The sequence below is a fragment of the Lathyrus oleraceus genome, chromosome 2 (assembly GCF_024323335.1).
Source record: "Lathyrus oleraceus cultivar Zhongwan6 chromosome 2, CAAS_Psat_ZW6_1.0, whole genome shotgun sequence".
Lineage (NCBI taxonomy): Eukaryota > Viridiplantae > Streptophyta > Magnoliopsida > Fabales > Fabaceae > Lathyrus > Lathyrus oleraceus.
Window position 1 is genome coordinate 106,703,869 of NC_066580.1, and position 13,816 is coordinate 106,717,684.

The 13,816-nt window shown below is 38.6% G+C and overlaps 1 long non-coding RNA gene across 1 annotated transcript; it reads right to left on the bottom strand.

The window, feature by feature from the left end:
* Positions 1-11,854: 11,854 nt before the first annotated feature.
* Positions 11,855-13,448, bottom strand: LOC127118310 (uncharacterized). Its single transcript, XR_007802173.1, has 2 exons — positions 12,867-13,448; positions 11,855-12,785 (listed from the first exon to the last, which is right to left on the bottom strand). It is a non-coding gene; the product is annotated as an uncharacterized LOC127118310 (long non-coding RNA).
* Positions 13,449-13,816: the final 368 nt, after the last annotated feature.

The window sequence follows — 13,816 nt, forward strand, 5'->3', positions numbered from 1 at the left end:
ACACCTTCTTCAAGACGCATCCCCATGTTCACCATCTCGATGAAATCAGAGGGAGCGCTAGCTACCATCCGCTCATAATAAAATGAGCCAAGAGTCTTCAGAAAGATCTTGGTCATCTCTTTCTCTTCCAACGGTGGGGTGATTTGAGCTGCCAGCTCACGCCATCTCTGGGCGTACTCTTTGAACGATTCCTTGTCTTTCTGGGACATGGCCCTGAGTTGATCTCTGTCAGGCGCCATATCAACATTGTACTTATATTGCTTGACGAAAGCTTCGCCAAGGTCGTTGAAAGATCGGATGTTAGTACTGTCCAGGCTCATGTACCATCTGAGCGCGGCACCAGACAGACTATCTTGAAAATAATGGATCAAGAGTTGATCATTATCAGTTTGCGTTGACATCTTCCTGGCGTACATGACCAGGTGAGCAAGTGGACAGGTGTTCCCCTTGTACTTTTCAAAGTCTGGGACCTTGAACTTGACTGGTATCTTGACACCGGGAACCAGGCAGAGTTCGGCTGCAGACTTGCCGAAGAGATCTTTGCCACGAAGAGTCCTCAATTCCTTTCTCAGCTCGAGGAATTGATCGTTCATTGCATCCATTTTCTCGTGAACATCTGAGCCCTCAGAAGCTTCAGAGTGATAGATGGTGTCGTCTACCCTAGGCAAGGTATGCACGACAGGAGGAGCGGGAACAGGGACCGGGCTAGATGCCGGCATTTGAGCAAATGTAGGAGCTGGCAGATCAGGCATGAAGCCTGGAGGCATCCCCCAAGGAAAACCGGGAGGCATGGCATTTGGCTGATGGGTACTGGCAGGCACCGTTGAAGTAACCACTTCAGAAATAACCGTCCGTTGAACCGGAATTGCTGGCTGTGGCGGAGCAGGCTGATTCTGGGCAGCGAGGAGTTGCTCCATCAAAGCGCCAAGTCTGGCGACCTCTTCTCTTAGACTCTAGTTCTCTTGCTCCAATTGTTCCATGATTCTGGCAGCGTTGACTCTTGTATAATACCGGTGAGTCAGCTTGTCTTCAAAATAAATGAAGAGCAAAAGATTAGAACCAGAAGACCAGAAACAAAGGGGTACCTGCTTATGCAAGAATGATGCATGAAATGCTTGTGCAAATGCTTTGTTTTCAAGGAACCCTTAGGGTATTATTTGCAATATTTTGAATATTTAAACATTTTAATTTTTCATGGAAAATATTTCATTCAATATATTGAAAGAAAGAAATACAGCATGTTTAATTCAATTATTACAAAGAGAGAAGGTAAATGACATCCTATGGATCCCTAGAAGCTCGGGATGCTGGAAGGCGAGAAGTGCACAACTTCTTGATCTCTCTCTCATAGGCGGCCTCCATATCAGCTTTCTCTTTAGCAAGTCGATCATACTTCCTTTTCCAGAATTTGGATGACTGAGGAAGCAGAGAAGTCCAAGCGTCATTCGGATCGTCGATCACTCGGTGCTCGAGAAATTCAATCATAGCATCTTTCTCCTTGAGCTGCTGCAACAATTCCTCTCTCTCGCGGATCCAAGCACGCGAAAGGTCTTCTTCTCTCAACTCCTCTACACGTTGGGTAGGGAGGGTTGAAGGCCCAGCCACATTCAACAGTGTAGGTCTTGGATAATCGTATGGCATCAGGTAGGTGGCAGCTCTCTGTCTGACCCAAGAGGTGTATGGCTCCAAAGCAATGCAGTTCTTCGGACCCAATTCATTCCTACTCTTCTTGTGAATACTGCGCCATGCACGGACAAATCTGGCTTTCAGGCCTTGGGGATCTTTACCCTCCTGAAAGAACACACCTTCTAACAGAATGTTATTAGGTTTATCCTTTAGGGGGAACCCAAGCTGACGACGTGCAAGTATAGGATTGTAGTTGATCCCACCACATGTACCAAGAAGAGGCACATTGGGGAATTCACCACAAGAATCAATGATCTGGACAGTATCGTACACGCGATCATACCAGGTGATATCATCATTGGTGAGAGACATGAGTCTCTGAGACCACCGTAGACATCCCTTGTTCTCCTTGAAAGCAACCGTCTGAGGCAAGTGCGAAATAAACCACTTGTACAGCAGGGGTAAACAGCAGACAATAACTCCTCCATTCTTCATATTCCTTAGGTGCAAGGAGACATATGCGTCACCCAACAAAGTCGGAACTGGATTAAGAACTGAGAAGATCCTAATGGCGTTCATGTCAACGAACTTGTCGAAGTTGGGAAACAGCACCAATCCATAGATGAGCAGTACGAATAGAGCCTCAAAGGCATCCTCACTCATGGCCTTCCCATAAAAGGTAGCTTGAGCAATAAGGAACTCGGAAGGAAAACCCTGAATTCCGCCTTTGGTAGTCAGATTAGCTCTAATCAGATCTTCATCTATATGCAACAAGCTAGAAATCTCTCGAGCAGATGGAATACTCTCTAAGCCACTGAACGGCACTTGATCCAGAATCGGAATCCCAATAAGATGAGAGTATTCTTCCAAAGTCGGCAACAACTGGAAGTCCGGAAATAAGAAGCAATGATGCAAGGGATCATAGAACTGAGCAAGAGTGCTCATCAATCCCTCATCCACTTGAGTAGTCAACAGCGGCAGAAGCTTCCCATAGCGAGCTTTGAAACCCAAGGGATCTAGTACATACGATGTCAGATTCCTTAACTCTTTTACATCAGGCTGCTTAAAGCTGTACTTCTTTGTATACCTCTTTGGTCTTTCCATGTCTGAAAATTTTGCAAATAACCCTTTTTAAGTTCCTTGAAAATTTTCTCTTTCATGACATGAATGCGGATGAATGCATGAATGTATGAATGCAACAAACACACTCAAGGATCAAGCAAAGCACACCAAACAAAGGTCGTGGGAAAGCTCTATGTATCCCTAATATCAATCATCCATTTTGGTGGATTTAGGTTTTCACCTTATCGACACCCAAGTTCCATTGATATTAACGGTACATGAACCGGTTCAGACATTCTTAATATCAACCAGCCGCTTTGGTGGATTTTAGGTTTTACACCTGATCCGGGATCCATTGATATTAACAATGTTTGAACGACTCAACCACGAATCACGGGTTTGTTGAGAGTCACGAGCATGGAGTCTCGGTTAAGAACCACCCAAAGGGAGTGTACTAGGGTTTAAACCTGCCAGACATGTTCTATCAGAGGTTCCCATAATCATCGTTCCATCTTTCGAATATTATCGGAGGAACGAATACTCGTATTCCAAGAATATTCTCAAGAGAAACTCTTATGAGTGTAGTATCGCGTAACAATCGTATCAGAACTGACATCTGAACGACCTCCGCACTACGGTCCTAAAAATAGGCCAAGATGGGTTTGGTAAACTAAGGTCCTTGGCTTCTGCGGAACATGATTGAAAGAATAATGCCTAACCACAAATAACTTGTGTGACATTATTAGTTCAACATGACCTCCACCAAGTGAATGGACTCGCAAGTCAACTGGCTAAGGAATACTCCACACCAGTCAACAAGACTATGCCATTCTCCTATCCTAGAGTGCACTCGAGTTCGGGTACAGAACTCATCTCACAGGTCACCAAAGCAAACAGCAATGGTATATCAAGCAATTCACACATTACAATCAATACAGTCATCCCAAATTGTACAAAAATATGTCAGATAACAAATAATAATATAGCACAACAAGAGTGAAAAAGTAGGCACTACCACCAAGGAAGTTTTAGTCCCCAGTGGAGTCGCCACTTTTTCTGTGACGGTGTATTCGTCGCTATATGATCTATTGGTTAAATCATAAGCTAAGCATACATTTGAAATTTCGAGTCGCCACCGCACTTTTATTTATCCAAAGGACTGGCTAAAAAGCGAACAAAAGCCTAAGAAGTTTTACACGTAGAAAACTAATAAAAAGATCAGAGAGTCTGGGTAAGGGGTAAATTACGCAATGGGAAGGTGTTAGGCACCCACTACGTCCTAGGTACTCCTAGGGAGCCCTTTTTCACACTTGTTGTATAAATTGTTATTTGTTATGACATAAACATTGTGCAAACATGATTGGGATGATGAGAAAAGAATATACAATTTTTATTGGGTTTGAACGGATGAACCCGTTGCCTACGTACCTTCCATCAAAGGTAAGGATCAAAACGCCGTAGTTCGGCTAAAAGATTTCCAAAAGTGAGTTGGGTTCAATTTTAAACACAAACCCTAGGTCTTACGTTATCCACGGGAGAAAACTCAACCTTATACAAACAACAAGTCCACCATGTGAGAACGGCTTCAACTTGCCAGGGAGGGGTTAACCCTATAATAGGCAAGGAAGACTTACAATTCAATCACTAAAGACAGAAGGTGAGATTAACATCAACCACTAAGATAAATCAAACCTATAGCTCATGTATGAAAAGATTAACAATGGACAAAGCCAAAACAAGTGAATGAGTGAAGTTAATTGATTGTGATTATGAAAATGGAGTCAAAGTATGATTAAGATTGATTCAAAGAAGTATTATGAAATGGAGTTTTGAAAAAAAGTCAAGGACTTGAGTCCAGGTTTTTAATTTAAAAACATGAAGATGTTTGCACAACACTTATGTCAAGTTGAAAGTTAAGAGTGTGAAAAGGTTTAGGGCATAATGAATGATGAATGGATGAAGATGGATAGTAAAACTTCTTAGAAGGTTCACTTCTTGAAATCATATAGCAGATGATTCAAGTGTGTCCTTTGGAATGGAAATGGATAATAACAAACAAACAAAGCAAAAGAAAAGCGGATATCGGATGCCAATCACTGGTCTTATACCAATCTCCTAAAACAAAACCGGATATCAGAGGCCACTCAATGGTCTTACACTAATCTCCTCAAGCAAAGAAATAAAAAGCGGATACCGGATACCAATAGATGGATTTACACCAGTCTCCTAAAACAAAATGGGATATCAGAAGCCACTCAATGGACTTACACTAATCTCCACAGAAGAAAACAAGAATGAAACATGGAAGTCAACTGCCAATCTATCTGGACTTAGGTCAACTTCACAAATATGTTCATAGGAATACCAATGCCACATTACAGGGACTTACAATGGATCCTCACATACAAGAACAGATAAAACAACTATGACCACAGGAAAGCAGATGCCAACGTACAGGGACTTATAACTGCAACCTCACATACAACATCAAACAGACCAAATTATGATCACAGGACAACAGATGCCAACTTACAGGGACTTATAACTGTATCCTCACAAACAAATCAAACAGATCAAATTATGATCACAGGACAACAGATGCCAACTTACAGGGACTTATAACTGTATCCTCACATACAAACAGAAAAAAAACAGAAGATATGAGTGACCAAGGTGATGGTCTTACACTCTATCCTTCCATATCATAGGATCAAATGCCAAAGCAATGGACTTACAATTGTCCTCAATGGGCAAACAACAATAATAAATGTCACACAGACAAATGATATGATCATGCATTAATGGCAATTGATGATGATAAATGCATAACATACAAGCAATCAAGTGCATATGAAGCAATCAATCAATCAATGAATATCAAACAGCACACTCTATAGCCAAACAAGGGGGGGGGGCTCACACAAGAGGGTTTGACTATGAAAGTCCACTGTAATAGGTAAATGTCGCTCTTAACCTTGCCATTGAGAGGCTAAGGTGAAGCAGATGAATAGGAGATGAGGGGTGTGCCTCATTGCTTCTATCCCTAATCAGGGAGAGCATCAAATAATAGAAAGTGGGGGAGTTCAGAAAGATGGAACTCTTTCCCCATTATTGACTCGATAGATCTTGGGTATTTATCTCAATGCTTCAACCATGTAATGGGAGCAAAGAGAGGACTCACTGAATAGTAGGGGATAGGCTACTTATCCCTTTGATCTACCAATTGCCTTACTTGAAGGACTTTTCCTGCTTGGGACAATTTTAAACACACACAGGCATTGCCTCTTAAGGAGGACTTCAGACAGTTTGCCCGGTCAAATAACAGACCGGGTCTCCAGACTACATGAAGAAGAAGTAATTATACCTCAAAAGCAATTGCTAAATAGCAAAGCAAGCAAGTAAAGCAACTAAAAGGTACCTGAAAAAGTCAAACCAATTAGTAAACAGTTCCACAGTTTAAAACAAAAGGAATGGATAAACAACAGTCAACCACAGAGGGACCAATGTGCAAAGCACAAGACTCAAGTCACATGAGTCAACCTACAAAACAAGGGTTAGCACATGATATATATAATCCAACTCAATCAAATTTGAATGATCTTTGAGGCGTTGGTGCTTAACCTGAAACATTAACTCAATTGTAAGCTCAAAAGACCACTAGGACTAGCCTAGGGTCAAAGATGAAAGAAAAGGTCAAAACAGCAAAGAAAAGTCAACCCAAGTCATGTTCAAACATTTAAGAAGCTATCTCAATTGGATTCACAATCAAATCATGCATCAATGTCATTTTATAGACCAAAGAAGTCAAAACATGGCAAAAGGAAGCATACAAAAGGTCAACAGCAAGACCAAGCTCAAAAGCAAGCATAATCAATTCCAAAAATTATGAAATAAATCATACTCAAACACAATCCATACAATAGCATGCATATAAAATTTCAGCTCAATTGGATCATGGGAAGATAGTCAAATAAAATCAAGAAATCAAACCAAATTTAAGCATGCACAATGAAGGTCAACAAACATGGGTCAACTTCAAAAAATCATAACAAATTGAAAACAGATGAGAAATGGATGGGATTAACAACAATGCAAAGCTCAAGATGTCTAGTATGCACATATGAATTTTCATGATCATACAATAAGATATGAGAATTTCACAAAGGATTTGGCAACATGTATCACATAAAGTCAACCATTGACTAGGCAGGGAAGAAAATTCACAATCAAATAGGAAACAGCATGATTAATTCCAGGAAAATTCATACACCAACTAGACATGTAAGAGATCATTCATGCAAAATTTGGGGTCATTTGGATGCTAGGAAGTATGTGAACAAAAATCATGAACTTGCACATCATTGGTGTGACACAAATTGTCACACCTTACTTCAAAAATTCATATCTAGCAAACCACAGATTATAAATGAACAAACTCTACATCAAAACAAAGATAAATGAGTCTAGTTTCACCACAAAAAATTTCAGGGGCATTGGATACATTCTCATCATTTCACAAAAGTTTTGGCACAAGGTATCAATTGAGCATACATGACAAGAAAACTCATGCCATTTAAAATCCAGCCAACCAAAAATTAATCAAAAATCAGGACAAAATAGTAGACATTCATGTGATCATCATGCAAAAAATTTCATGAATTTTGGATTTAAATCGAGTGAGAAATGAATTGTTGAAGTTGATGAACAATTTGTAGCAAACATGAACAAATAACATGGATTAATGAGTCAATGCCAAGGTCAGCGTGGCAAAATTGTAAATAGGCGCATCACTTATCAAAACTGTGCGTTTTGGCATGGAGAACGAAATGTTCTCATTGGCTGATGGCCAATGGAACAGTGCAGATGGCCAATGGACATTCAAAGTTCTGGGTTTAAAAACCCTAGGGTTTTAGCAGCAATGTTCATGGTATCTTCATGCAAGTTCAAACAAATTCCAAGCAGAAACACACAATATCATGGCATTAACACTCATGCAACATCAAACAGCCACAACCAAACACAACAAACACAATTCATGTGGATTTTCTGGGCAGGGTTTAAGGTTTATCATGGACAGCAACATGAACATTCATCACCACCAATTCGAGTTTCATAACAAAATCCCAGAATTTAAAGTTGGCTACCCAGAAATGTTCATCAAAACAAGGTCAATACGAATCCCATATCCATTTTCAAAATAACCCACCATGGTTCATGAATCGTGCAAATGAAAATCCAGCATCAAATATTGTTCATGAACAAACATCTCCAGAAATGACCAAGTAGCATACCAATAGAAGCATTAGAGCATGGTAAAGACAAATCTAAGCAAGGTTTTCATGGAAACATGGTAATGAATGAGAATCGAGCAAAAATGTATATGAACATCAATCTTATTTTTCAGATTTCTTGCAAGCTAGTCAACCATTTCATACGAGACAAAGTGCATGATGATCAGCATGTTAAGACCTATATTAAACATGGCAAGGATTAAAAAAACAAAAGATTCGAACACTGACCAATATGAAGAGCAGAGGAAGATTCTGGTACTTTCTGCTTGCAAATGCTTGATACAGATGAAGATTATGCTTCCCTAAGTTGAATGGTGAAGGATCCTAGCTCATGGATGCTTGCTCATGCTTAAATCTCATTCTGCCATGGATATTGCTTCACAAAACCAGTTGATTCAAAGCTGTTTACAGATGGAAAAGGATGGCTGCAATGAGTTTTGAAAGAGGCTTGGATGATGCAGCAATGAAAGCTAACCCGTGGCCTTTGAGGATTTTGACAGATTTTCAATTTTGGTGAAAAATCAAAATGAGAGAGAAGAGTGTATTTTCTGTTATGGCTGCTGTCTCTAGTCTCTAGGGTTGTGAAATGGCAGAAAATATGCTCTTATATGACTGTTTAGCATTGGTTTAAGAAGTGGTAAGCAAGCTTAGCTCAAAAATCACCAATTGCACATTTTGCTAATTTGCACATAAGTGGAAATGGAGGTGTGGTCTTGCACGAATTGGGCTTGAAAAGGCTGCAAATGACCATTCAATTTGCTGTTTTTTAGTTTGCTGATGGATTGCTAACTTTGTTTTGTTTTAATGAAACCATTTGCAAAAATACCAAGTTTGCACCTTTGGCCAAAATGATAGTATGGTAATGGCATGAGCATAAATTGGACTTGGAACATGTTGCAAATACCATATGAAACAAATCCCAATTGGCCAAAGTGAGAAAAAATCAATAAATCAAAAAGTCAAACTTGAGTCAAACTTGATTTTTAAATGGAACAAGTCAAAAAAATGCCATTTTGATTGGTAAGGTTTTGGTTCATGAAATTTATATTTTTGGAAAGAGGAGGAAAAATGTGGTTTGTAGGAAAAAAACCCCACCAAATTTGGCCTTATGGTTCATGAGATATGGCTTGTTGAAGTTCACAAATTTTTGAAATTGAATTGATCATATCTTGACAACCATACATGGGATTTGGGAGTTCTTGGACTTTTTGAAAATGGGAGAACAAGATCTTCAACTTTCATGTTGGGCAAAAAATCATTTGAAGCTTGTATCATGATGTAAGTTGAGGATCAAGAAGTTTCCATTTTTGGCAGTTGAAATTACAGGTCCACTTGCTATTTTGGGAAATTTTCTATTTGACTTGATTTTCTTCCATGATGAGGTTAGACATGATATATGAGGCTTATATGAGCATGAATGAGCTCCTTCAAACCAATTCTATCCATCAAATCACTGATTAAATCCACAGTTGACCAAGTTTGACTTTTCTAGGGTTTTGGATGACTGAAGCACTTCTGATGAATTTCAAACCCTAATTCCTTGAGAACTTGACTTCAAATGATGTCCCAAGATATATGAACTCTTGATTATTGATCATGGTGCCCAAATTCTGCAAGAATGGCCACCATCCACTGTTTTGACTGACTGTTGACTGTCTTTGACCTAATTGCTGATGATTGCTTCAACTGCAAGCAACAAGGTTAGACTGACAATATTTTTGTACTTTTTGAATGATAAACATATGAAAGGCAAAGATATACAAATTCAAAGTATGCTTGGTGATCAAGAATCAACTCACAAGGCAACCTACCCACTAGGAGGGAAACTAGGGCATGCAATGATCCTTGAGGCCATGATATGATATGATATGGGCCATGAGGGATCTTAGGGCCAAAATTGGGGTCTTACACTCACTTGAGCACATTATTGTGTATATACTATTGTGCTTGTGTTGTTTTGTTTGTGTGAACCCAATGCAAATGGAGAAAGGACTTAGATTTTAGGACCTTACCTATGCAAAAAAAATGGAGTCAAAGAGCAACTAGGCCTCATGCCTTTAGAATGCTAAAAAAAGAAGAAAATTGTCAAAGAGCAACTACACCTCATGCCTTTAGAATGCTTAATATTGAAGAAGACATTGAAAGGACCCCTAATTCTAAACTCCCTCTTGTCCATTCTTTCTATTGCATTGTGGAACTTTTTGATTTATGTGTTCTTGTGTGCTAGGGATCCTAAACTTGAGCCAAGTAGAAGAATCATTGTCATGAGTATCCAAAGTGAGAGATACTAAAGCCAATTGGAAGATTCCTAGGAGCTTGATTGATTATTTGCTTGATTGCTTAAGTCATTTGCTTATTAAGTGCCAAATCCAAAGGAAGGAGCAACTTGGATCATCTTTATGATCTCAAGAAGGGAACTCCATGTGGTTTTATTTCTCTTCCTTCATCTTTGCATGTTTAGGACCTAGCCCTTCTTTTCTTCTCTCCACTCTAACCCAAGCCAACTTTTGTGCAAACATTAACATTGTTTTCAAAAAATTAGAAACCTAAGCATTATGCTTTTGATTTTCCAAACTCTTTTCATAACACTTATTTTGAATTGAATCCTAAGTCAACTTTGACCTTATTTTGTGAATACTTTTCATTTGTAAATACAACTCACTCAATTGTCTTTGTGGTTCCAATGACTATGTGTGTTAAAGCTTTTCGTAAAACATTATCTATTAGGTTTGAGTTATCCTAGAGGTTGATATAATACTCACTTATATCCTTAGTGATGGACTATAAGTCTTCCATGCTTATTACAGGGTTAACCCCTCACTAGCATGTTGAAGCTCTCCTCACATGGTGGATTTGTGGTTTTAGGTTGAGTTTTCTCCCTTTGATAACAAAAGACCTTAAGGCTTTTGATAAATCAATCCACCAACTTCTTTTGAGATTTTTACCCCGAACTACGAGGTTTTGATCCTACCTTTTTAAGATGGTACGTAGGCAATGGGTTTATCCATTCAAACACAAAGTTGTAAATAATTTGTATATTCTTCTCTCATCTCCCCAATCATGTTTGCACAAATAATTTTCACAAATACCAACCTACCTTACAACATTTGTAAAAAGGGCTCCCTTAGAGTACTAAGGATGTTTTGGATGCTTAAAACCTTCTCATTGCATAACCAACCCCCTTACCCAGATCTCTGACATTTTTATTAGTTTTTGATTTGATAAAACTTCTCGGTTTTTGTTCGCTTTCTAACCTTTCCTTTGGATAAATAGAAGTGCGGTGGCGACCAAAATTGTATGATTTACTTTTGATTTAGTCAATAAATCTAAAGGTAACGAATACCCCGCTACAGTGGTTAGATTTGATCTTTGAAAATAAGTTTGGTTTTAAAAATCATTTCGCTCTTTTTTGAATTAATTTTTGAAATTCAAGTTGAGTTGTACGATCCGAGTTGATTACTGGAAAGTCGAATTGGTTTTGAGAATTTAATCGTTTTTGCATTGAGCTCATTCATTTCTTTTTGTTAAACCCATTTATCCTTTTTTGTTTTAAACACATCCATTTTATTAAGCCCATTCGTTCATTTTAATCCAAACCAATTTCACAACTCCATTAACCATTTAAAATTCATATCTATCTTTATCCATCATTATCCATTAAACCTTTTTTCGATCCAATACAATTTTATTAATCCAATTATCCATGCATTAACCCATTGACCAATTAACCAACCCACATGTTGAATCCAAATGTCCAAATTAATTTGTCATTATCCAAGTATCAAAGTCCATGTCCACTTTAAAATCCAATTATCCATATCCAATTTTTTATATTTGACCCTTTTTCTTTAATCCACTTGCAAAATTCAAATCCATTATCCGGTAAACCTTTAAAAATTCAATTATCCAAATTTCATCTTTTTCCATCCACAATCATTAATCCATGTACATTAAAGAAAAATGAAGGCAACAATACAGTGGAAAAAGAAAGAAGGCAACGTGAAGCTGCAGTTGCTACTGCACTAGCTGCGAAGCAGCTCAAAGCAAAACACACGCTCCAAGAAGCCAACATCAGCAGTAACACAAGCTAGCTGCGAAACACACCGCGCCAGCGCAGTACACCAAAGCTGCTACAGACTCAAAATGTAATGAATAAAAAGAAATTACCGCAAGATGCACTCACGCAAAGAGCCACACGACGAACTCCAAGCTGCAAGCCAGTACAATGCATCACAAGCCAACACAACGCAACAGCTAAACGACACTAGCTGCCACGGCAAAATGGCGTGAACAGTAACTGCTTGCAAGTAAAACGACAATAAACACAAGCTTCCATCAAGCCAAAATCAAGTTGCAATAACCGGAACAAAAATTTGGATCAAAACGCAGTGCGAGCTAAGCTTCCGAACGCACCAAAGCCGCAAACACAAGCTATCAGCCGAAACGGCAACGCGGCAACCAAGCGCGGCTCAAAGCAAAGTACATCCAAAACTGTAATGCAAAACGGAAACCAAATGGAAATCCAAGCTATAACTCAAACCGTAAAGAGCATCAAAATGCAAAAAATTAATCCAAATAAATTAAAAGAATCATAGTCGCACGAGCGACCCTATAAAAACAGAAGTTGGAATGTTGAAACTTCTTCAGTTTTTTTATTCAGAGAGTTTCTTCTTCTCCCCGTGAAAACAACAAATCACCACCATATTTTATCTCAACCTCCATAACCAGACCGTGATCGCATCAGATCCTCTTTCGAGGAACCACCACGTTCTTCTTCAGTCTTCGAACTCAATCCAAATAACGGAACTGAGAACCACAACAACTCATTATCGGAAGCGAATTAAAATAGAAGCAACGGAATTTGCTCAGAGTTCAACGGATTCTCACTTTGTTTCACATGTACTCCTCCACATCGCAAAGTTCGCTCACCTCGCTGTAACAATAACTGCACTCCAGAGGAATCACAATTCCAAATCGTGCATCGCCTCAATCTTAAAGTAGATGTTGACGCATCCGCCATCATCACCGTCGCCGGTATGACATCTCCTTTATTTCTGCACTCCTCGTTACGTCGGTTGTGATTGAGGATCCGAATTAGGTGAGTGAGAACTCTGCCACTGCCGGTGGTTAACTCCGGCGCGGCAGAGACGTGAAAGCTATTGAGGAGCGTCTTTTGCATTCGTAGGGATAACGATTTGGGATCTTTTTTCCTGTTGATGCAGCTTGAGGGATAGTTTGGGCTTTAGGCCCAATATCCCCTATTCACCCATGTTTGGACCATACACTTCACTATGTTGCTCATACACCCCCTGCATTGGGCTTAGGAAGGGTCAGTAGGCCCATTTTGTTTCTTTAGAATTGAATTGGTGTTGATTTGGTTTGTTAGAATTGATTTTGTGTTGGTTTTTCTTTGTTAGCATTTTCTTATTGTTGATTTTAGATTTAACTTATGATAGTTGATTCTAGATATTAATATTTAATAATTGTTTAGAAGTTAATTGATTGTTAATTTTATAATTGATATTAATTTTTGATAATTGTTTGTTGATGTTAGAAATAACTTGATATTAACTTTGATATTGTTTGACTTTAGAATTTTAATTTGGTCTTCATGGTGATATTGTTTGATAATTTTGGTCAATTGTTTACTTTAGAATTTGGTTTAGATTTTTATATTGTTATTAATTCTCTTATAATCTTGATTAACATCTAACCTCTAACTTTTAATTTCCGCACCTAACTTCTAACATTTAATCCTTGTCATTTACTTACTTTTCTCTTATGTTGCTTTATATTCCATATTGTACATATTCATCTCATTCTTAAAACGAACCTAA